Genomic DNA, 26,797 nt, shown 5'->3' on the forward strand with positions numbered 1-26,797 from the left:
ATGCATACAATTGTTTAGCTTCTCCGAGAGCCATTTCTATTTCTCTCTCACAATGTTGTATACTTGATCATTCTGCTCTTTTTTCTCTTGAGTTAACTACAGCTAAACTATACTAATACTGTTGTTGTCTTTCTCGCCTGCATGTGTTCTTCCTTTCGTGCACAACAGTGTGTGTTTGTGCTCCTGAAGGAAGGTCTGGCAGCCCATCCTCCCTATACAGCCTGTGCAGGACCTCCTGGGAGGAAATGCTCAGCGACCTTTTGTGCAGGACATTCAGGCAGGCAGTTCAACATCCATCTTGGCGACTGATCCCCCATCTTCTTCATTTGTTTCCCTCCAAAGAAGATATAAATACTTTCAAACATCAGCTAATAATGGAGAAATATCAACCTCCTTTGAAGTCTCTCCAATTAGAGCATCAGTACTATATGGAAATTTGACTTGCTGCTCAAGACCTGAAAATTGCTTCAGTCCTGAAAGCTGCCACTGTTGTCTCTTTCTTTTCATCAGGGTTCACAGATTGAGGTTCATTCAGATCTTGCCCCCCGCTAACTGCCTGGGTGACCTTAGACATATTCCTCCATAATTCTGAGCCTTATTTTTCCCATTTATGACATATAGATTAAAATTTTATGAATATTTGGGGAAAGTCTAATTACATTTGTAAGAACTGACCCCATAGCCTGGCACATGTTAAGTACTTACTGTTTGTATTATTACTAAATTTCTATTTAATTCGTATTGAATGAAAGAGTTTTACAAACACTGGCCAAGCCTGGCACTTTCCAGCTCAGAACTTGGGATGGAAGTGAGGTGATTGTTACATTAATTAATTTGATTTAAACATTCCACATTGTACACATTTATCAAAACATCACATTCTACACCATAAATGTATACAATTATGATTAGTTAGTTAAAAATAATTTAATAAAGAACTCATGATTATACTTCATTGTCCAGGAATAATCTAACCTCCCTGGTCCGTCACACAAAAAAAAACCCATTGCCTCTCTAATCCATTCATTATCTTCATTCAGCCCAATCCTTCTCCCTCTCTTTATGTATTGCTGTTAACAAATTGCCACAGAAATTAGCAGTAAGACCATGTATAGTAAAAATAATTCTAGGCAATAAAAACAAAATGGGAGGTATCAGTTTACCAGACTTCAAACTATACTACAAGGCTATAGTAACTAAAATAGCTAAGCACTGGCACAAGAGCAGGGACATTGACCAGTGGAACAGAACAGAGAACCCAGATATAAAACCATTCTCATATAGCCATCTACTCTTTGACAAAGCAGACAAAAACATACACTGAAGAAAAGAATCCTTATTTAATAAATGGTGCTGAGAAAACTGAATAGCCACATGTAGAAGACTGAAACAGGACTCACACCTTTCACCTCTCACAAAAATCAACTCACGCTGAGTAACAGACTTGAATCTTAGGTGTGAAACTATTAGAATTCTAGAGGAAAACATTGAAAATACTCTTCTAGACATTGGCCTAGGCAAAGAATTTATGAAGACAACCCCAAAGGCAATCATGGCATTAATAAAAATAAATAAATGGAACCTGATCAAATTAAAAAGCTTCTGCACAGCCAAAGAAACTATGAAGAGAGCAAACAGACAACCCACAGAATGGGAGAAAATTTTCACAAGCTATACATCCGATAAAGGGCTGATAACTAGAATCTATTTAGAACTCAGGAAAATCAGCAAGAAAAAATCAAACAACCCTATCAAAAAGTGGGCAAAGGACATGATCAGGAACTTTCCAAAAGAAGACAGAGTAATGGCCAACAAACATATGAAAAAATGCTCAACATCTCAATTCATCAGGGAAATGCCAATCAAAACCACAATGAGATATCACTTATTTCCAGTGAGAATGGCCTTTATTAACAAGTCCCAAAACAATAAATGTTGGCATGGATGTGGAGTGATAGGAACACTCCTACATTGCTGGTGGGACTGCAAACTAGTTCAGCCTCTGTGGAAAGCAATATGGAGATACCTTAAGGTGATACAAGTAGATCTGCATTTGATCCAGCAATCCCATTACTGGGCATCTATCCAAAAGAACAAAAGTCACTCTATGAAAAAGACACCTGCACTCGAATGTTTATAGCAGCACAATACACAATTACAAAAATGTGGAAATAACTCAAGTGCCCATCAATACATGAATGGATTAATAAAATGTGGTATATGTTTACCATGTAGTACTATTCAGCTATAAGAAACAACAGTGATATAGCACCTCTTGTATTTTCCCGGATAGAGCTGGAACCCATTCTATTAAGTGAAGTATCCCAAGAATGGAAAAATAAGCACCACATGTACTCACTAACAAATTGGTATTAATTGATCAACACATAAGTAGACATATAGGAATAACATCTATTGGGTGTCGGGCAGGTGGGGAGGAGGGAATGGGTATATACATATATAATGAGTGTGATGTGCACCAACTGAGGGATGGGCATGCTTGAAGGCCTGACTCAAGGGGGGAGGGGGGCAAGGGAAATATACATAACCATAACATTTGTACTCCTATAATATGCTGGAAAAAATTTAAAAAAGAAAAAAAAATAAGAAATTAGCAGCCTAAAACAGCACACATGTACGATTTCACAATTTCTGTGGACAAGGAAGCCAGGCACAGCTTAACTGGGTCTCCCGCACAGGGTGAACAGCCCATGTGAATTTGTACAGAATTTCCCCTGTTTTAGCACTGAAAAGCCTTCTTCCCAGGAAACTTTTTGGTCCCAGGCACTCTGGGATGGTTTTCCAGGGACTGCTCCGAGTACAAAACTGAATATCTGCACCCCAGGCCCTCCCCTCAGTCCAGAGCTGCAAGGAGGGCTGGTCACCTGGTTCAAGGTCTCTCACGGGTGCATCAAGGCCTTGGCTGAGCTAGAGTCATCTGGAGCCTCAATAGGAGAAGATCGTTTCCATGCCCACGTGGTTGTTGGCAAGGTGCATTTCCTTGCTGGCTCTTGGCCAGATGCTGCCTTCAGTTCTTTGCCATGTGGGCCCCTCCAACGTGCCAGCTTGCTTCCTCAGGGCAGGCAGCTGAGAAAGCCATAGAGAGCTTGTTGGTGAGATGGAACCCATCATCTTTTGTAACTCATCCCAGGATGACATCCCATAACTGTGCCAGTTGTGGTCAGTTGGAGGTAAGTCACAAGGCCAGCGCACTCCAGGGGAGAGGTTACACTCTGATCTTTATGGATCATCTTTGAAGTCTACCTAAGACTCTCCTCCTCCAGGAATCTCGTTCCAGAGCTGCACTAATTCTCCAATTTTACTAGGAGGCTTTAGGTTTTATAAAATCATGATTCTTTATTAACACCTGTAGCACCCTTTATTCCCAATGTATTACTAAAATACACTTATTCCTGAATAATCAAACCCAATGTCATCTCCATTTTATAGATATTCCTGATCTTCCTGGCCTCATATTCTCCAGGCATAATGGATTACCCAGCCTCTCTTTTCTTGTAGCATTGCATGTATGAATATTAATTTAGTGTTTATTATATATAACAATTGATTTTAATTGTTTAAGTATTTTTCTCTCTTTAGATCATAAAGTCCCTAAGGAAAGATCTTTTTAATCTATCCATTACAGAACAATTTATTTTATATCACACCAATTCCATAAACAACCCCCCCAAATCACACCCCCAAATCACACGAAAAATACCCCGCAAATCACACAAAAAGTATCACTGATCTCACCAAAAAAAAATCCTAAGTAGAAGAACATTAGAGACATGGGCTGTACACCATAAGGCACGAACAACTTAGAGGAGCTCTCAGAAGTCGGAGGGGACACGTCAGGAGTGGCGGCTTAATGCTGAGTCATCGCTTGGAATTTCATACCTATTATTTCACCTGCTCTCGGTATTTCTGGGGGAAAAGATTTCCAAAAACTGTTAAACCTGCGGTGTGTTTCTGAGTCATTCCTCACCATAGTCAGTTGTGGTTCGTTCAGAGGGTGGGGAGGCTTGGCTTGTCCTGATGTGATATTTATCAGTCAGCACAACCATTACCTGGTGGCTTTGTTGAGACCTGCAGACAACTAAGGGAAACACGGAAAGGTTGAGTGTAACTTTTTTTCCCAACTGAAGATATGTATTTGTAAATAATTAGACAAAGGAAGATATTCTTTGAAAATAGCTCCATATGCACACATTTCACAGACTCTTAGATTTACACAGAATCCAAGAGGTCAACTAGACCAGTGGTTTTCAAAAGAAACCCCTCTCATGAGTTTTTCTTTTCAAACAGCTAGACATACTTAATAGAAATATTAAAATAAGTGTTACATTTCCTTTGCTTGCTGAAATCACAAACGCATAGGTCTTTTGTCATCAAAGTAATAATTTTTATCATGCAGAAGTGTATTTTTGTATTTACATTCATATGTAAAGACTGCATTTCAGAACAAGTTTATATAAATTTCAAATGGCCTAGACCCAAAGGGAACTGCAATTTATTTAAATACTATTACAGCTACATTGTATGCTATTGACATGCTCATACTCGCATTCATAATGTAAAACAACATCAACAAAAACCCCTGAACACTTAAGGTCGGTTCTGACATAGATGCACTTTCATTGGTATGCTCACTGGTGACATGTTCTTCTAAAAATACGAGGAAGGACAGATATACACGATATATTTTAAAGAACTAAATATATTTACAGCAATTTCAGTTAAACTACATTGGAAACCAGTGTTCTGAGTAACCAAAGTGCATGCTCAGTTCTCCAGCTGAGACGGAAAATTAGAGAATACATTGGAAGGCTTAAGAGAACTTCACAGGGCATGCTGTGTGGTGAGTTATTAGTAAGTACATATGAAAAATACAATTCTCAGATTTATGATTAAAAATCTAACTTTGATCTAGCTAAGAAAATATATTCATAGATGACAAAGCAAGTAAAACCACCATCTAGGATTATTCACAAGAACTGTGAAGAGATTGATCAATAAGGTCTTTCTAAAATCTCATCTGATAGATGCTTATGGAACAGTGTTCTCTTCTGAAACACAAAAAAAACAGCAGCTTCATTATTAGATACAATGATGAGTAGCACAGTCATTGTTCTGACAGGTTTTCATTTGGAGAGATGGGGAGAAATCTCAAAACAGACTCGTGGCTTGCAAGTAATGGTACCATAACAAAAGTCTAGAGAGACACCATGAAATTACTCTCAGGTAATGTGAATTTTTTATTTGCCCTCCAAGAGATAAGATGGATTAGAGCTCATTAGGATAATTAAATTATAAAGAAATGAAAGAAGAGTGTATATATTTTCCTTATGATACCCATAAGATCATGTATAGGAGTACTTAACCCACTAATTAGTTGATTAAGTATTGTATCACACAAGCTCACTATGTCAAACTAAGCAACTGCTGAAGAAGAATGAGGAAGATTTATATAATATCCCATGTAATATAATATTCAACAAGCAATACAAAATTTAAATATTATATATAAGTATATAATGTTAACATATTATATGTAGATTATACTTACAAATATATTAAAATAGCAACATTTATATATTAAAATAAAGATTAAAATAAACATGTGCTTTTACTGATATTTCTGACTAATCTAACACCATAGTGTTCATTTAAGCTTTTCTCTATTGCTTATTTATAACTTGTTTCTTTGATAATGCGAAACCTGAATGTCATAGTGGATGTGCTATTTTGTTACTTAAGCATTCAACCCTAATATACATGTTGAGCTGCCTCAGAATTGCTAACCAATGCTCCTGTGAAGAGAAAAACAAAACAGAGTACAGTTTATTTATATATTTATTTACTTATTTCAGAGTACAGTTTATGTTTGGTTTGTTAAAGCTTTCCGGCCTTGCACTGCCAGGTCAGTACGTTGTTTTACAAAGTTACTTACATCATCCTCATTCCTCACCCCTCCCAGTGAGGTTTGCAATTTGGAGGCAGTACAGTTGACACAGTGGTGCACTATTCTATGGCTTCCTACAAGTGCATAGGGTCTGTATTCACCACCGTGGTGCCATGTAGAACATGTTCATCACCCTAAAATTTACCGTGGACAGCCTCTGTTTCATAAACTTTCCTCTCCCCACACCTCCAAATCCTGACAACCATTCATCTGTTCTTTGTCCCTGTATTATTTTCCAGAGCGTCATGTGCACGGAATCATACAATATAGGTTTTGGGGTCTGGATTAATTCACTTAGCATTTAAAATTTATCCATGGTGTTGGGTGAATTAACAGTTGTTCCATTTCATTGCTGGGTGTCATTCCTTTGTATGGATGTACCACAATTTGTTAATTCAGTGTTTTACTGGAGTATTTATGGGTTGTTTCCAGTTTGAGGTGATTATGAATAAACTGCTATAAACCTTTATGTAGACATTTTTATGTGAATATAAGTTTTCCTCTTAACAAGCACCAAAATGCTAGGGCATTTTGGTAAATTAGGTAAATTTATGCTTAATTTTATAAAAAACTGATGAACAGTTTTTCAGAGTGGCTATACCATATTACATTCTTTTCAGTAATGAATGAAAACTCCTGTTTCTCAGAATCCTCACCAACATCTGGCATTACTATGTTTTAAAAAGTGTTTTATCTATTCTAATATATATACAGAGTTATCTCATTGTGGTTTTAACTTACATTTCTTTACTAAGATGTTAAGATGTTAAGAATCTTTTCATGTGTTTACTTACCATCTGTATGTCCTCTTTGGTAAGGGTATCTTCAGACCTTTTCTCCATTTTTACTGTTTTTGTTTTTTTCTTATTGAGCTTTACATATACTTTATATTTTCAAAAAAAGTGTCCTGTGTCAGATATGTGATTTGCAGTGTTTTCTCCCATACTGTTATTTCTCTTTTCATTCTCTTAATGTCTTCAAGAGAAAATTTTTAAAACTGATAAAATCCAATTTATCAATATTTTCTTTTATGTATCATATTTTTGAAATTGTATTTAAAAACTCATCAGCAAATCTATGTTTATTCTATGTTTTTTGATGTTTTATAATTTTATGTTTTACATTTAGGTCAATAATGTACTTTTCGTTATGTGTTGAGGTTCATTTTCTTTAGCATATGGAGATCCAATTGTAACAGCAGTGTTGGTTGAAAAGACTATCCATCCTCTATTGGTATTGCTTTTGATGTTTTAAAATCAGTGGATTACATTTCTGTGGGTTTATTTCTGGGCAGCCTGCTCTCTTCCATTGATCTATGTCTTCATCTTTTGCCAATACCAAAGTGCCTTGGTTACTATAGCTTTATATTAAGTTTTGGAATTGAGTTGTATGAGTTCTCCAACTTTGTTACTCTTCCTTTTCAGAATTGTTTTAACTACTAGTTCCTTTGCTCTTCCATAAAAATTTTAGAATCATCTCATTAACATATAAAACAAAATCCTTACTGGCTCAATAAAATGAAAAGACAACATATAGAATAGGAGAAAATATTTGCAAACTATATATCTGATAAAGGTTAATATCCAAAATATATAAGTCAATAGCAAAAAACACATAACCTGATTAGAGAATGGGCAAAAGACCTGCAAATGGCCAACAAGTATATGAAAAGGAATTCAATATCACTAACCATCAGGGAAATTCAAATCAAAACCACAAGGAGATATTACCTTACACCTATTAGGATGGGTATTATAAAAAAGATAAAAGGTAAAAAGTATTGATGAGAACACTGAGAAAAGAGAAGCTTTGCACACTGTTCTCAGAAATGTAAATTGTTATAGCTGTTATGGAAAATAGTACAGAATTTGCTCAAAAAAACCCAAAATAGAACTACCATATGACTCAGCAATCGCACTTCTGGGTATATATTCAAAGGAAATGAAATCTAGATGTCAAAGAGATACCTGCACTTCCATGTTCACTGTGGCAATCTTCGCAATAGCCAAGATGGAATCAACCCAAGTGTCCATCAATGGATGAATGGATAAATGGATAAAGAAATAGTGCTATGTATATACATGTGATACTGTTTATATATAAATACTATTTCTATATATAAATTTATAAATCTAAAAATGATAAATATATATAAATAGTATTCCACATATGTAAATGATTCTATTCATATATATACAATGGAATACTATTTAGCCTTAAAAAGGAGGAGATCTTGCCACTTGCCATAACATGGATAAACCTGAGGACATTATGAGTAATGAAATCTGCCAGCACAGAAAGACAAATACTATGTGGCCTCATTTATATGTGAAATCTCAAAATGTCGAACTCTTAGAAGCAGAGAGTAGAATGGTAGTTACCAGGGGCTGGAGGTTGGGGGAAATTGGAAGATTAAAAGAAAAAGGATGAAAGGAAAACTTACTGGGATTTTTACTGGGGTTACAATAAGTCTGTAGATCAGATAAAATGGAGAGAAAAATGACCTCTTAATAATATGAAATCTTCTAATCAACATATATATATATTTTCCTATTCATGTAGATTTTCTCTGTTTTTTTTATCAGAGTTTTGGTATCTTATATTTCCATTTTCATTTAGTTAAAAATACATGTAAAAAAATTTCCCTAGAGTCTTCTTTGATCTATGGGTAACTTGGAAGTATATTATTCATTTTTAAAGTAATTAGTATATTCCAGATATCATTTGTTATTTATTTGTTATAAATTTTGTTTTTGATTCTAGTTGTATTCCTTTGTAGTCTGAGAACATACATTGTGTGATTTTATTCTTTTCAATTTGTTAAGGTGTGTTTATGGCCTGTGTTTTATGTTGTCTACTCGGATGCCTGTTCCATTTGCAGTTGAGGAAATATGTACTATACTGCTATTTGTGCTGTTAGGTAGTTTTCCTCAAAAGTCAACTGGATCAGGTTGGTTGATAGTGCTGTTTTGGTCATCTATAATATAGCCTACACTTTTTTATTTGCCTTCTTGTTGTTTCAATTATTGAGAGAGGAGTATTGATATCTCCAAATATAAATGTGGATTCATCTACTTCTCCTTTCGGTTCTATCAGTTTTTGTCTCACGTATTTTAAAGCACTCATTAGGTACATACTCATTTATAGTTATGTCTGCTTAAAAAATTGACTAGTGTTGATATGCAATGTCCCTCTGTATCCTTGATACTAACTTTTTGGAAGTTTTTTTTGTTTTGTTTTAGCCTTCAATCTACTAATCATAGGTATTTTAAATTCCCTCACAGGTCCAACTTTGGAGGCTGGAGCTGATGATAGTTTTGTCTCTTCAGTCTATGTTTCTCTGTATCATTCTATATGCCTCATAACATATTGTTGGAGAAAATACATACTATTGCATAGGACAGTAGATAAAAGAATAAATATTTTTGAAACTTGGAGATGGGCAAAAGTCTCTGCTGTTAGGCTTCTAGTGTAGTGATGTATGTTCATCTATTCACAAGTTGGGTCTTGCAGCTGGCTTTAGGTCTCCTCTCTGTGTGTCCTCCAGGAGAGATGTCTCATAGCGCCCCCCTCTGCTATCTTCCCCTGTTCCTCTTCCTCATGCTTGCTGGAGTGGTGCTGGGGTCAGGGAGAGGTGTCCTCTGTGGTTCTGATGCAGCGTCAGTGTTTGACACACACCGAGGACCTGAGTCTCCATGGCGCGGCCCTCACAAATGTTCCTGAGCCTCCTTCAGATGTAATGCTGGGCCTGTCATGGATTCCTGGCACCCTCAGAGGCAGGGCGTCCTTTCCCTGTTCTCCTCCACAGGATGAACGACTTTCCAGACTTTCCAGTGTGCCCACAGGCTCCAGTCTTGTTTTCCTTCTCCTGCGGTCCCTAAGGGATATAGGAGATAAAGGACTCTGTGGGGTCTGGCAGTGGCTACTGTTTCCCTCCATCAGGGAGCACCACATGGGAAGCTGCTCAGGATTCCCTGATAGTCCTATCTTTGCCCTGAAATAAAGGTATTCAAATATATGAATGTGTGTGTGTGGGGGGGTAAAAGCTGTTATGCCTGAAACCACTAGGACCTTAGCCACTCATGCTAGCCTATACTCCACCTTGAGCAGTTCATTAAAAATATCTTCTCAATCTTCTTATCTTATGTGGCTTTGGGCAGCATCTGCTCCAGGTAAGCAAGTGCTCAGGTATCAAGTTCTGCTTCTCCCTGCAGGTACCTATCTCTCTCCATTTTTTATGTTAGTTGTTTCCCCTATAAACTCAGTTCTTCCATGGGTTCAAGAAAAGTCCTTAATTTGCATACTTTCCAAGTTTTTTCTTAAAAGACTGTAGTGTCATTCCTAGTTTTTTCAGCTAAGTCTTAACACTGGAAAGTCATACACTCTATTTTTAAGTAAGAAATAATGCAGAAGACTATTCTAGTGAAAAAGTTTGGTCTAATGGTCCTTTCTAGTACATTGCTTTTCTAAGGGTGCAATAAGATGAGTTAGGTGTGAAACCTTAAGAATTCTGGAACAAACTGTTGGGAAGACTCTTATAGACATCGGCCTAGGAAAAGAATTTATGAGGAAGACCCCCAAAGCAATCACAGCAGCAATAAAAATAAATAAACGGGACCTGATCAAATTAAAAAACTTCTTCAAAGCCAAATAAACTATCATTAGAGTGAATAGACATCATAAAGAATGGGAGAAAATATCTGCTTTCTACATATCTAATAAAGGGCTGTAACAAGAATCTACATAGAACTTAAGAAAATCAATATAAAAAAATCAAACAACTCCATCAATAAATGGGCAAAGAACATGAACAAAAACTTTTCAAAAGAAGACAGACTAATTGCCAGAAAACATAAAAAAGTGCTCAACATCTCTAATCATTAGGAAAATGCAAATCAAAACCACAATGAAATACCCACCTAACTCCAGTGAGAATGACCTTTATCAAAAAGTCCCAAACAACAAATGCTGGTGCGGATGTGGAGAGATTGGAACACTCTTACACTGCTGGTGGGACTTCAAATTAGTAGAACCCCTGTGGAGAGTAATTTGGAGATACCTCAAACAGTTAAAACCAGAAATACCATTTGATCTAGCAATTCCAGTACTGGGCATCTACCTAAAGAAAAAAAAAAAAAAGACATTCTATAAAAAGGACATCTTCACTTAAATGTTTATGGAAGCACAATTCACAATTGCAAAGATGTGGAAACAATTAATAAAATGTGGTATATGTATACCATGGAATACTACTCAACTACAAAAAACAATGGTGATCTAGCACCTCTTATATTATCCTGGTTAGAGCCTGAGCCCATCCTTCAAAGTGAGGTATCACAAGAATGGAAATACATGCACCACATGTACTCACCATCAAAGTGGTACTAACTGATCAACACTAAGATAGTCACATGGTAGTAATATTCATTGGTTGCCAGTCAGGTGGGATGGAGGTGGTGGGGGTGGGTAAACTCACAACTAATGGAGGCGGAGTGCACTGTATGGGGGAAGGGCACACTTGCAGCCCTGGCTTGGGCAAGGCAAATGCATTACATATAACCAAAATGTTTGGATCCCCATAATATCCTGAAATACAAAAAAGAAAGATGAGTTAAAGGTAAATGTGATATGATAGGAAGAGTCTTGAACTTAAAGCCAAGAAACATGTTTTCAAGTTTATTTCTGTCATTTTCTAGCTTGTCCACATTAGTTCTTTTACTGTAATTCTACAGGTCTTGATTGCCTTCTCTGTAAAGTTACTGTGATACGTCACTTTTGCATGGCAGAGAAAGTTTGCAAAGTTCCTTGATATTTGTCATTTTATTTCATTTCCCGTGCTATCTTATAGCACAGACAGCACAGAGATGAGACTTACCAATTTTACCACATAGGAAAACAAAGTCAAGTGAGGTTAGGAACATGCTCGAGATCACCCAGCTCAAAAGTAACCTGATGAAGAACCCAGTCTGTGAGCCCCACATTGCAGCCCAGTACTCCTTTACCCCCCCCCCAAAAAAAAAGAATTGAAAATTTAAATTTGTACCATAGGGGTTGCTTTATCCCAGAGATTACCAAAACTTCCTTTATCTTCCAACAGGTACCCTTTGTGGAAGAAGTGGTCAAAACTCTAGTTCTACTACCCAACGAGCTTGAGCTAAAATCAGTGTCAGATCTGATGACTTAAGCTGCACCGTAGCTCGTGTGTGAGTCACTATTCCCAACATCCACGTTCACTTTTCCAGAATTTATAGCCCAATAGAAGATTTCTTCATTGTAGTTTTAACTAGTGAAAAATTAGTTTCTAACTCAATTATGTATTTCATGGGAAAACTTCCCCATGGATGATTTTCAAATATAAAAATAGGGAACAAAATTTCCATGATGATTGAGAGTCAAATTAAGGAAATTTGCTGTGCATTTTGTAATGAAATAAGGAAAAAAAAATGTCACAGTCTTTGAGAGATGAAAGTACTGATTTTGCTTATAATTACTCTAAATATTTAAATGAAGTGAGTAAGACACAAGGGCTCAAAGCCACATGGATAGTTCGAGCCCTTTTCTCACATACTCCCTCGCCCCGTTCTGTGGCGTCAGAGAACAGCCCTGCTTTCTGCTCTGGGAAGGGGTCATTAGGAAGCACACTGTCTGGGACCACACAGCTTGACACGCCAGCAGTTCTCTTCCTTTGGGCTTTTCAATGAGGTTACGCTGGGAAGGTAATGAATGCCATGTGATTTGAGAAAACCTCCAGGATTCTGTCACCTAAATAATTGTTCTGTGAGTACAGTAGGTTCTTAATGGCCATAGTCTGCCTTTTAAGAATACATTAACTGACATGTCTGCATACATTCAAGTACAGGCTTAGCACAACTGTTATTTTAGTATCTCCAATACATTTTGTGTGTGTGTCAGGAAAACCAACAACAAAAACAATAGCAAACGTGTGCTTCAGTGCTTTTTAAAAATGGAATTTTCTTAATGCTTAATAGTATAACATTGTTTTAGAAATTAAAAAAATACAGATAAACAGCAACAAAAAAAGAAATAAAAGTGACCCCCACACAGTTCTCCTGCCCAGATATAATTTATCATTTTCATAGCTCAGGTTGAATCTTTTATTTGGCCTGAGTATCCTATTTCATGATATTGTGTTTATACTGATATGGTCCTAACCAACTAGAAGAGGTTTATTTATATAAGTCCTCTATATGTGTGTAACCATTTATTGAAAATATTTGAGTCACGGTGATGTGATAGTGAAGGGAATTAAAAGAAAGAAGGAAGGAAAGAAGGGAGGGAAAGGAAAGGGAAAAGGAATGGGGAAAGGAAAAGGGAAGGAAAGGGATGGGGAAGGAAAAGAGAAAAGGAAGGAGAAAGAGGAAGGGGAAGGGAAAGGGAAGGGAAAGGAGAAGGAGAAGAGGAAGGGAAAGGGAAGGGGAAGAAGAAGGGAAAGGGAAGGAAAAGGGAGGGAGAAGGGAAAAGGAAAGGGAAGGGGAAGGAAAGGGGAGGGTGAGGGGAGGGAAGGGAAAGAGGAAGGGGAAGGGAAATGAAAGGGGAAGGGAGAAGAAAAGAAATAAATGTGGTGATGCCATCAAAGAGTCCAGGAGTAGGCAAATACATATTCAGACAGCACTGAAAAAATAGGCTTTTTGCTAAAAATGGCAGTACATGCAAAGTGCCAAGAGCAGCTCCCTGTGCGGAGAGAGAGGCTGGAGCGTCACATTTGAGACAGATCTTGAAGTGTGTAATCGGCTTTTTCTTGGTGGAGAAAGTAATCGTGGGTGATTCAGAAAAAAGGAAGGTACTGATACAGTAAAAAATTGTTTTGTGCCTTCTTTTGGTCTTCTATGATTTCCATAAAGTTAATTGTCTTTGAATTAAAAGTTATTAGCTCTTTCAAGACTCCTTCATGCAAAATTCTTTCAACTATATTTCTCAATTCATGATCCCGCTAGTAATTTATTTAGCACAATGAATAGAATGTGTGTGTGTCTTTAGGTTTAAAGGGAAAACTAAAATTCAAAATAGCATATTTGATATGATAATATAATTTGATTAGATAATGCATAAATATTGATTTTCATATGATTTTTAGATAGTAAAGCTTAATGAAAACTTCTTATTAATGGAAATACTAAAAAAAAATTTACAGTGACTCTAAACTATTATCTTACCACACAATGTAAGGTGTACATTAGAATTGAAGCAGTAGATAGTTTGTTCTTAATTGTTAAAATTCATAAAAAACGCTTATGAGTTAAAATGCCAAGGCTTCCAAAAATGTATAAATGTTATTGCAATTTTGCTGCACTATTTAGTTTTTGCTATTTTCAAGTATAAAAACATCTTTCAATATAACTCATAAATAATTATTTACTATTTACTTTAATAAATTCTGCTTTCTTTTGTGAGATTAATTACTCCATAGCCATTGCCAGGCTGTTTCTTGACATTTTAATACTTTTCTGCTCAGCTTTATAATTGCCCTCTATGTATCCTTTTACTCGGAACATCCTTTATACTATAGTATTTTTCCTATATACTTCAATTTAATATTTCTACATAAATGTAGTCATATTCATTTAAAAAGTATGTGTAATTTTTTATTGTTTTAATATTGAAAAAGGTATCTCCCCGAATATATGTTTTGTGATGGGTTTTGATACAGATATTGTTATCTTATGACACATTCTCTTTTCTTAACACTAGTACTTCCTAAATTATCTGTGATGAAGAACTAGGTTTACTTGTTTTTGTTTTGTTTTTCTTTGCCAGTTTTTAATTTGGTTATACTAATTTTTATTTTTTGTACGATACAGTGTCCAATTGCTATAGAACTTTCTAAACACTTTCCATTTCCATTTCTGTGTTTGTCTTGTCACTGAGAACAAATAGTTGGCATCAGACCAGTAGCACAGTGGGGCATCCTCCCTACCCCTTGCTTCCTCGTACTGGACAACGGGTGAGCTAAACACCCCTCCTTTTGTTCACTGACGTTCAAGCAAAATCTCAATGCAGAAAAACAAATCATGATGAAACTTGAGGGTAGAAAGTGTTCTTTTCTCATGCATCTTAAAATATCTTTCCTCAAAATATCAAAAATTCCATTACCAGAAATATTCTGAGTTTCCTAGAATACAAGAATTCCTGGAAGAACTTCTTACAGATTGAATGCTCTTTCATGCTCACTAGCTCATTTTTATTGTAATGAAAACCTATTTATGTTGGCAGGAGACTATTTATTATCCCCATTTTATATACAATAAAACGAATTCACAGGTAGTTGGTCCAATGTGTCAAAAATAGTAAACACCAGAGCCAAGTTTTCTGCATAGACTTTGGAAGTTTTCCTTCTCTGATACAAATCAAAGTAAAGGTGATAAATTTTGGTTTCCACTTTTTAAAAAAAGAAAATGTATGGTAAACTTTAGTTTCCTTAGCTGTATAGGGATACAATTATTCTTTTATATTGTAAGCCTGTTATACTGTGGGCTTTAGGGCTCACATGTTCTTAATCATATAAAACAAATTTGGTACAAGGACTTGGATAGATGCAATAGTTGCAACATTTGCCAAAAATTCCCCAACACTTATGAAAATGATTTATCAGTTGTCTCATATGATGCTTAAACTGCACATTTCAGCCTTCCAGTATTCACAGCACAGACTGACCGGCACGACCTTTCAGCACATTCGAGTGGTTCTGAGCAGCATCCTGCATATGCTCTTGACAATCGCCACACCCAATGTCCTCTCTGCAACCTCGTGCTTCTCAGTCTCTGGCAGTGCACATCCCTCCCTCCATCTCAGTGTCTCTCCTTCTTTTCCTTCCTCACAACACCACACTCACACGAGTCTCTCTTTCTCGTTCTCTGTCTCTCCAGCTTGTTCCTTGATGGGGTAGTTCCCCAGATTCTGTTCTTCTCAGCGTTCTTTTCTGTTAGATCTCTCCCTCCAGAGGAACTTACTCCCTCTGTTTGCTATAACTTCTGGGCACCTCATGTCTGATCTATATCTCTAGCCTTGACATTTTCTAGAGCTCAAAAACCTTAACTCTATTGCCTGTGGACATTTCTGCTGAAAACTCCATCCAAAATTGGACTCACCATTTTTGTCAACCTGCTTGTCTTCCTACAGGGCCTATTTTATTACTAGCTTAAAATGTAACCTAACCCTTCTCCTGTCTCTGAGAAGCATCCAGATCTGAATATTTCCAGACAAGGTGATCTTTATTTAAACTGAGGCAGGGTGGAGGAAGACATCCCAGGAGAAGGAACCAGCATGGTCTAAAGCCGGGTGTCTGCAATTGGCAGATAGGACCATCCTGACCTCAAGGATGAATGCATGGCCAGAGATTCTGGAAGAGAGCTGGGAAAGAAAGCTAAGTGAAATAGAGTATAAAAGAGGAGATTAAGAAAATTTTAGTTATATTTTAAAAGGAGTTACAAAAGTGGAAACTTTATGTTTTAATCTTTGTTTTTTCACCCTACATATTTTGAAAATCTTTCTATTTCATTAACTGTTTTCTACAATATGTATAATAGCAGCATCATATTTCATTGAGTGGAAGAACTAAAAATTTAACTAATTTTCTATTTTAAACATTTCAGTTACTTCTAGGTTTTCCCAATACCTAAATAATGCTGTCACGAATACATTCATAACTACAGTAGTCCCCCTTCATCCGCAGTTGCACTTTCTGTCGTTTCAGTCACTTGTGGTCAGACACAGTGGAAAATATTACACACAATAAGACATTTGAGGGGAGAGGCTATATTCACATAACTATTATTACAATATATTGTTGTGATTGTTTTATTATTACTGCTGTTAATATCTTAGAGTGCCTAATTCATCAATTAAACTTTATCATAGGTATGTATTTAGAGGATAGAGCAGAGTGTATATAAGACTTTCTACTATCCATAGTTTCAGGCATCCCTGGTGGTCTTGAATATATCCACCGCAAATAAGGGGGGACTACTGTATACCTTTAGGATACACAACAGATATGAAACTGTTGCATGAAAGAGAAAACAATTTCTGGGGAAGTTCGATATTAAAAGTTGCCCTCTTGAGAGTTTATAACAAAATGCTTTCTCAATAATCACCCTATATTCTTTCTAATCTTAAAATCGTCAGTTAAACATCTGTTTACACACTTGATGAAAGAAATATTTTTGCTTCATGTAGAACATTTTAGTTATAAATGGGATTAAACATCTTTTATGTTTTTGCCCATTTACATTTTTTTTGGCATATCCTTAGCTTGTTTTTCAACATAGATTTTCTTTATGGCTGTTGGTATATAAAGTTATTTAAAAATAACCCACCATATCAGTTAATAATCTTTTTTTCTTTGAGTATCATAAAATCATAAAATATGAATAGTTTGACCAAGACAGAAATTTAATTTTGGTCAAGTGAACGTATTCTGGGAGAAGGCAGTTGAGTACACATACACAGCTGCAGGGGCCACAGCACCTGCCTTCCCACACCACGATTCCCACCATGTGGCTTCCACAACTGGGGGTCCCTCATGAACCAACACAGCCACTGGAGTTCCAGCCATCACATCTACCTCCCAGTATACTCATCAGCAGGAGGAAGTGGAGTAGAGGAGGAGGCGAAAAGCGGAATGAGTCTTCCCCTTCTCTTTTAAAACTCTTTGCACAGAGCTTAGCCCCAGGACACTCCTCTGCCAAGGACCCCAGGAAATGGAGACATTTTCCCCCAGAAGGTTCTGTGTTCAGTTAGAAATTAAAGTTCTGCACCTAAGAAAGAGGGGAGAATGGTTGAGGAGAAGTTATAAGTTATCTGTGCTGCTCAATGTTTCTCATACACATGCTGCTGTGTGTTCTCCCCCATATTTAAAATATTATATTTGTTTATCTTTGTATTTTATTTAGTGCTACAGAAGTATCCCTTTATTTATTTACTTATTTATTTATTTCAGAATATTATGGGGGTCCAAACATTTAGGTTACATACATTGCTTTTGCCCCACCCCAGTCAGAGCTACATGCATGCCCACCCCCCAGACAGTGTGAACCTCATCCATTAGGTGTGAATATGCACACCCCACCTGCATGGAACCTGATGAATGTTAGTTCCATATGTGCACATAAGTGTTGATCAATTATACCAATTTGATGGTGAGTCCATGTGGGCCTTGTTTTTCCATTCTTGTGATACTACACTTGGGAGAATGGGCCCCAGCTCTATCCAGGATAACACAAGAGGTGTTAGATCATCATTTTTTTTTTTGTGGCTGAGTAGTACATATGTACCACATTTTATTAATCCACCCATGTATTGATGGACACTCGGGTTGTTTCCACATCTTTGCAATTGTGAATTGTGCTGCTATAAACATTTGAGTATAGATGTGATTTTTATATAATGTCTGTTTTTCCTTAGTGTAGATGCCCAGTAGTGGGATTACTGGATCAAATGGTAGTTCTACTTTTGGTTCTTTAAGGTATCTCCATACTGCTTTCCACAGAGGTTACACTAGTTTGCAGTCCCACCAGCAGTGTATGAGTGTTCCTATCTCTCCGCATCCACGACAACATTTATTGTTTTGGGACTTTGTGATAAAAGCCATTCTCACTGGAGTTGAGTGATGTCTCATTGTGGTTTTGATTTGCATTTTTCTGATGATCAGAGATGCTGAGCATTTTTTTCATGTTTGTTGGCTATTCGTCTATCTTCTTTTGAAACATTTCTGTTCATGTCCTTTCCCCACTTTTTAATGGAGTTGTTTGATTTTTTTCTTGCAGATTATCCAGACTTCTATATAAATTCTAGTTATCAGCCCTTTAAATAGGTAATAAAAATTTTATATTTTCTGACATGGAGCTATACTTACATATTCTCTTTTCATATCAAGATTATATTCACATGCATTTTTCTTACCATTTTATAGGGGATTTTCTCTCCAAATTTTAAATCTTCCCTCCATTTGGAGTTTATATATGAAATTTGGATATGGCGTGTTGTTAACATGCATAAACTAATATGCAACAAATGTCAGCCCTTCTCCCCAGTGCCACTGGAGATGCAATTTGCCTGTTCGTATGGACATTCTCACCTCTTGCACACCAGTGCCCTGGTTCTGGCCACCACCCTTGTCCCATCTGGACTTCCAGACTGTCCTCCGGAAAATTCTTGCTTCGGTTCTTGCATTTCCCCACCAGCAATTCCCACACCCAAACCAGAGCAATCCTCTAAAAGAAAATCAAATATTACTTCCCTAGAGAATAGCTCTACTTTATTCTCTCATTGAGAGAGGAAAAAGTCCCCCACCCCCAGCTTACGAGGCGCTACAAGACAGGGGCACCTGTTGGAATTCTTCCCTGGGATCACACAGGCTTCAGGTCACACACCAGTGACCACGCCTACCACATGCCCATGCCAACAGCACGCACTTCCCTCCCATTCGCAGACCTGGCCCGAGAACCAACATCTCTTATCCAGAAGCCTCAGTTCTTTGAAGGGACTTAGTAACTCTTTTAGTTTTTTTCTTATATGCCTTATGTATATGAAATTTATACTTACCGATGATAGAAAAAAAATCATTTTTGCTGCATTTTATCAATTATGTCTGCCTTAAAAAATTATCTTTGTATATTTATTTTTAAGTAATTGTGTTTTACTGCATTCAATTATTAGTTGTGGTAGTTTTCAAATATTTCTCCACAGTTTTCCAGAACCATAACATCATCTGCAAATAATAATAACTTTGTTTCCTTTTGGAATTTAACTCATTTAAAGTATTGCATGTTGTGTTTTATTTCATTCTCTAGAATTTTTGAATGATGTTGAAAACAATGCTGTGGAGTATTCCTTCTGCAATTTCCCTTGTAATATGAATGTGTTGGATGCTACATAGTTGTTTTAAGTACCCACGAAATAATATCACAGACGTAGCACTCCATTATTGTCTCTTTAGCTTATTGTCTGAAATCAATCCTGATTCAATGTAGTGATACCTTGACTCCCAGAAGCAATGAACTCACATTAGTTTTAGGTCAAGCTGTGAGTTTTAAGCATTGAAGCTTCTTCCTGGCTGTTTTGCAGAGTTTCTCCTTTACTACTTAAATTTTCTCCACAAGGCCCAAAGTGTCAACTCTCACCAGACTTGTGGTCTTTCTGGACTGACTGACCATTCTAGACACTGGCTAAGCATTGACAGAAATACTTGTATTCATCCAAGCAGGCTATCCGGACTGTAGTTTTTTGCACAATGTACATCATGGGAAGTTAAAACTTGTTTCCTGACAAAAGATTGCAATGGTAAAACAAATTCCAGAAATGCTCGGTGAAACGGAGGTAAGTTGTTCTTTTCTAAATTGTAGACATCCTTAGAGCCTTGCATTGTCGCCATTCACTGAGTCATCGAGAAGGAAATATTATATGTGCAGCATCCCCACAAACTGAGACAGAGTGACTTACACCCATTCAGTGCCAGCATCTGACGCTGAGAAACTGTGAAACTGTCATAAAACAGAGGAAGGGGGAAAGAAGACTCATATTTAAGATCTAGAGTTTCCAAAGTATCCCTCTAGAAGATTTCCTATAAATTGTCTCATTTCACCATCAAACGGTCCTGGAAGATCACTTTGCTGACACCCAGGTAGAGGATGCCATATAGGGTTGGCATCTCAGAGCTCAGGGATGCAGGTTTGTGCACCAGCCCATCCTCTTCACCTGGATCCTTAACAGTTAAGCTCACAGGGTGACAAGTGTTTATTTACATCTTTGTCCTTGGCTAGGCAAAGAGTTCCCCAGGGAAGGGAATTTTGTTTTAAGTTTTTTTTAATGCTTAGCAGCAAACACAGTGCCCACTCCAGAACAGGCACTTGGCACCCATTTTTCACATAACTGAGTACATGTTTAATCTACTGACGGTTCACCTGCATCACTCAACTGGGAGCTCTACAGTTGCCTGATTTTATTTCTTCAGCAATGTCATTACATATGCTTTTGTTACCCACTTTCTATTCTGGGCCTTTTGTAGAAAAATGAAACCTGAGGAGTCTTGTGGTGGCTGTGGTGTTGCAAGTGTTCACAGGATACCATTAGTGACTCTGTGTCCCATGAAGGACTAGTCTTGAGTGGAAGTGATCATGTCTCACAACCAAAGAGCTACCAGATTAAGAAAGTACCTGATCTGTGTGCATCCTGGCAGGGAGGGGGTTCCCTCTGCAAAACAGTGTTCCGTGCTCTTTTACAACACTGGCTTTTGTAGCAAGATGCTCTCTGTCTCCAGAATCCTCTTCCAATGTGCACCTACTACTTCTTAGTGAATCATCCCAAAATTTAATACTTAAAGCAACCATTACTTACCATATCTCACATTTGTATGAGTGGATTGGGCTCAGCTCAGAAGCTCTGTGTCAGGGTCCAGCTAATGACACATGCCACCAATGATGTGGGCCTGGGAGGCTTGACTTGGGCAGGACATCCCTGAGGGGCCCTCACACTTTGGGTGGTTGGTGCTGGCTGTCCCATCAGCCTGGAGGACTAACTGTTCTGATTTGCCTGGGCTGTCCTAGTTTTATCAATGAATGTTTCACATCCCAAGACTCCCCACCCCCCTCCATAACAAAGATGAGAAAAGTGCTGTTTTTAGCAATTATTGTAAAAAATTGGGGTGAAGGCATTAAACCCATAAAGAAGCTTCCAAACTAGGAGTGGAAAGCAACACTGACTTTAGTGTCGAATCAAGGCATGGATTATCTGCTTTCCATCATTTCTGCTGCTGTTTTTTCTGCTTACCACTGAAGTTGACAACTGCAATTTGTAGTCCCCAGCAATGGACCATGCATTGTTGCACCACTCCTGTGATGGGACTAAAGTCTGCAATTTAAGTGCGTTACCATTGTCAGTAGTCCATCTTGAATTTAGTGTTGTGAGTTTAATTTTCACAATGTAAATATTGATGATATCTCTTAAGGATTCAAGTAATGAAAGTGAGAATGATTGGAAAAACAAAACCAGAATGACTGAGACATCACCAAAACAGCATGTTACATGAATGACTGTTGTAGTTTAAGAACAGATTAATGACACACATTTGGATTAGGGAAGTAAATAACCAAAACAGAGGAACCTGCATGATATGCAGTAAAGAACTTGGGAGTAGGTGTGGAAAACAAGGGATATGAAAGTATGTATGAAGACTGAACCTCACAAGTCTAGAATGAGACAGGCAAATCCTAAATCAATCAAAGTTTTGTCTTTTGTCTCCCTCCAAAACAGTGATGCTTTGTCTCAAACAGTGACTGTTGAAATAGCTGGGAGTACCATATGAACAAGGACGTGTTATTGGATAATTTACTTCATTAGTGTAAAAGTAATTGCAGTTTTAGCATTGTTGAAATTTGCCATTTGATATTGGAATACATTATTAAATAAATGTGGTTATGTTATACATCATTTTAATGGATATTTCTTGCTTTATGTTTTTTTGCTAATGACTTATTGCTATTTATTTGATATTCATTTTAGACTATGGAAATAGTCTAAATAGACAAAAAGCAAATTTGAGTGAGTTTCTTATTCAAGTTCAAAATGAGTCATAAAGCACCAGAGACAATTGCAACACCAACAATGCATTTGGCTCAGGAACTGCTAAAAGCATGCAATGCAGTGGTGGTTCAAGAAGTTTTACAAAAGAGAAGACAGCCTTGAAGATGAGGAGTGCAGTGGCTGCCCATTGGAAGTTGACAAAGACCAACTGAGAACAATCATCGAAGCTGATCCTCCTACATGAGAAGTTGCTGGAGAACTCAATGTCGACCATTCTACAGTTGTTTGGCATTGGAAGCAAACTGGAAAGGTGAATAAGCTCAATAAGTGGGTGCCTCATGAGCTGACTGAAAATCAAAAAACTCATTATTCTGAAGTGTCATCTTCTCTTCTTGTATTCAACAACAATGAACTGTTTCTCAATTTGATTGTGATGTGTGACAAAAAGTGGATTTTATGTGACAACCTGTGATGACCAGCTCAGTGGTTGGACCGAGAAAAAGCTCCAAAGCACTTCCCCAAGCCAAACCTGCACCAAAAAAATGTCATGGTCACTTTGGTGGTTTGCTGCTAGTCTAATCCACTGCAGATTTCTGAATCCCAGGGAAACCACTATATCTGAGAAGCATGCCCAACAAATCGAGGGGATACGCTGAAAACTGCAATGCCTACAGCTAGCATTGGTCAACAGAGAGGGCCCAATTCTTCTCCATGACAACACCCAACCGCCTGTTGCACAACCAACACTTCAAAAGTTGAACAAATTGGGCTACAAATTTTGCCTCATCCTTCGTATTCACCTGACCGCTCGCCAACTGACTACCACTTCTTCAAGCATCTCAACAACTTTTTGCAGGGAAAACGTTTCCACAACCAGCAGGATGCAGAAAATGCTTTCCAAGAGTTCGTCCAATCTCGAAGAAGAAATTTTTACGCTACAGGAGTAAACAAACTCATTTCTCTTTGGCAAAAATGTGTTGATTGTAATGGTTCCTATTTTGATTAATAAAGCTATGTTTGAGCCTAGTTTTAATGATTTAAAATTCACAGTCTGAAACGGCAATTACTTTTGCACCACCCTAATATAAAACTGAGTCAAACTACACTTCCCCATTCAGAGGATGCACTAACATGTCCTGTGGGCCTGTAAAAGGGAAGGTTGTGATAAGAGATGCGTTGGTACCTTGCGAGCAGATCTAATTCTGTCAGATCTTGCCAACGATTGTGTTTTCCACACTCTATCAGGTGATCCCTCAAGTCATGGCCACAAAAAAAAAAAAAAAAAAAAAAAAAATTTTACCCGTGTTTCATGGGCACTTTGATGTGAAAAACAGAGTTTTGAACCATCTTCTTCATTTCTATGAAAATTTTAGTGAAACTGCAGAAGACATAAAGCCAAAGAATGATAGTATCTTGTCCAAATATAAGATATCTATCTACACATTCAACAGCCAGTGCAATGTATATTTTAAATAATGTCATTTGTTCTATTATCTTGTTATCAATGAAAATTTTAAAAATCTTACCTGCCTGATGTCCAACACACCTTATGCACAATACCCCTAAAACAGAGTGTGACTTGATATCTTAAGGCCCTTCCAAAAGGCACAAATTAACTAGGGGGTTGTGATAAGATCTTTCCTCAGAGGGAGCAGAAACAGAATTATTACATTGGATTTGCTATATGCCTGGCACTGTGTTTGAAACTTTATGTATTTTATCCCATGTCATCCTGAGGAATTTGAGATTCAGATAAGTGACCAGACTGAAATTTATAGCTACAGGAGCAAGTGTGCATGCAGAACTTACTTCTAAGTCCAAAGTCAGGGGACTTCAAGTATTACATTATGTGAAAGTTAAATAAAATTTTATATTCTTTCTTCTAGTCAAGGAATCACTTTCATTAAAAGGAGTGAGATACAAATTTAACAATGTTGACGCCTTTCAAAAATACTAAAATTTTACTGAGTCAATTGTTACAAGAAAATAAGAATAAACTTAAATCCTTGATTAACTAATAATTTACAACCAAATAAAGCCACCTCCTGGAGAGAAAACAATCTTTCCACATCTAACAATAAAGGCAGAAAACATTTCAAAAATGTATATATTTGAACATACATGATTCAAAAATCCTGAGTACTCAATTCACCATAAAGAAAGGTCAAACGCAGGAAAACTTGAGCAGTACACCCAGAGACAGAGGTGGGAGTCCTTGGTCTATTAAAAGTTGTTACAAAATTATGTGAGAAAGATCAATACATCAAAAGAGAAAAATGGGGGCCGGGCGCTGTGGCTCACGCCTGTAATCCTAGCTCTTGGGAGGCCGAGGCGGGCGGATTGCTCAAGGTCAGGAGTTCAAAACCAGCCTGAGCGAGACCCCGTCTCTACTATAAATAGAAAGAAATTAATTGGCCAACTGATATATATATAAAAAAATTAGCCGGGCAGGGTGGCGCGTGCCTGTAGTCCCAGCTACCCGGGAGGCTGAGGCAGAAGGATCACTGGAGCCCAGGAGTTTGAGGTTGCTGTGAGCTAGGCTGACGCCAGGGCACTCACTCTAGCCCGGGCAACAAAGTGAGACTCTGTCTCAAAAAAAAAAAAAAAAAAAAAGAGAAAAATGGGGAAAATTAATAAATTAGCCACTTACAAATAATGACATGTAAATAAAAAAGAAAAAAATGCTGAACTGTACTTGCATTCAAAGAAACAGGCTTGATTTTTCCATTTTAAATCTGATTTCCTTTAAATCTTTTTAAATCTGATTTCCTTATCCAAAAACATGACACAATAATATTCCCTATTTAGGCCTGGTGTGCAAGAATTAAAAATAGTGTAATGATTTATGGCCAATACTTAGCAATGTGTCTGGTGTGTGATGCCTTCTACAGAGCGATTCTCATGTAAGGGAAGCCTATTGGTTTGGCAAACATTTACATATTGATCAGATCCACGGTACTGTTTCTCTTCTAGATACCAATTTTCCTTCTCACCCAGGGTGCTTCTCTGATTATGATGATGCCTTGTGTTAACATGGGATAGAGATTGGCACATAACCCAGCACTACCACAGAGGAAGACGATGGGGTTGCTCCAGACACCATGGCCTGCAGCCATGGAGCTCTGCCTGCCACCAAGCCCATGGCCATGTGAGTGAACCAGGATGGAAGATTATAAATCTTACAATAGCAGTCATCCTAAGACTTCAAGGTCAGATATCAAGGCTCATGTCAACATAGGAAAATCAAATGAGGCATGAAGCCCAACTCTGTAATCAAGCACAAACTGTCACCATGAATTCATCTTGAGTCAGCCATGGAAATTCAGTGATACGATCAGCAGAGTTAGAGTTGGTGTGTCTAGGACTACTTCTGTGTACTTCTTATAAGATCTTGACCAATTTAGTCAAAGGTCCAAGTCTTAACCTGTTCATTCATGAATACATTAATGCCTAACTCATAAAATGGGTTATTTTAAAGAGTAAGTAAAGTCTACAGAATGATCTGGCTTCATTTGGAGAGGTCATAAGATCAGGAGTAGAGACACCTGAGCTTGAAGACCAGTTCTGCCTCTACCTGGCAAGAAATTATTCTCCCTACCTGTTGACTTCTGTGTAAAATGAGGAGATTGTGTATGATTACTCATTCCTATATTTTCTTTGTGTCCCAAGACTTCCAGTGTGGTCTGAGTACTGAAGTGAGCACAGGCAAGTTCTTAAACTCACTCCTTCCAAAGGTAGAACCTATAACCTCTTCCGTGCCAACCTGTACATTTCAGCTCCACAGATGGACAAAGTACCATCATGGAAACTATGATAAGAGCTTGAAGGTGCCAAGAGAAATATAGCATGCAATATATAAGCCAGATGTGTATTGTCTAGACAATCTAAGATCATGACAAAAATCCAATTCCACAAATCAAATTATCTTTTGTGCTTCATCCCACGTTTCCAGACACAGAGAGAATCATTTAGAAGCAGACACTGTGTCAACATTTTCCCACCCCCAGATCTGATCCTGTTCATGACATTGGAAAGTTCAACTTTGCCTCAAACACAGTTGCTAAGATAAAAAAAAAAAATCAACCTCAACCTCACACACTGTCATAGAAGGAACGAATGGCATTCCTAGGAGGGAGATGAGGATAAAAATTACCCATCTGTACTTTTTCAGAAAAAGTGGGAAGCAGGAGCTATGTGAAGAAACTTGATGTGTCCTGGATATGGACTTTGGAAGATTCTTTAGTGTTGAATCAAATAAAAATGTGATAGCTTTGGGATGTTTTTGACATTTCTGTT

This window comes from Microcebus murinus, chromosome 9 (genome assembly GCF_040939455.1).
Source record: "Microcebus murinus isolate Inina chromosome 9, M.murinus_Inina_mat1.0, whole genome shotgun sequence".
Classification (NCBI taxonomy): Eukaryota; Metazoa; Chordata; class Mammalia; order Primates; family Cheirogaleidae; genus Microcebus; species Microcebus murinus.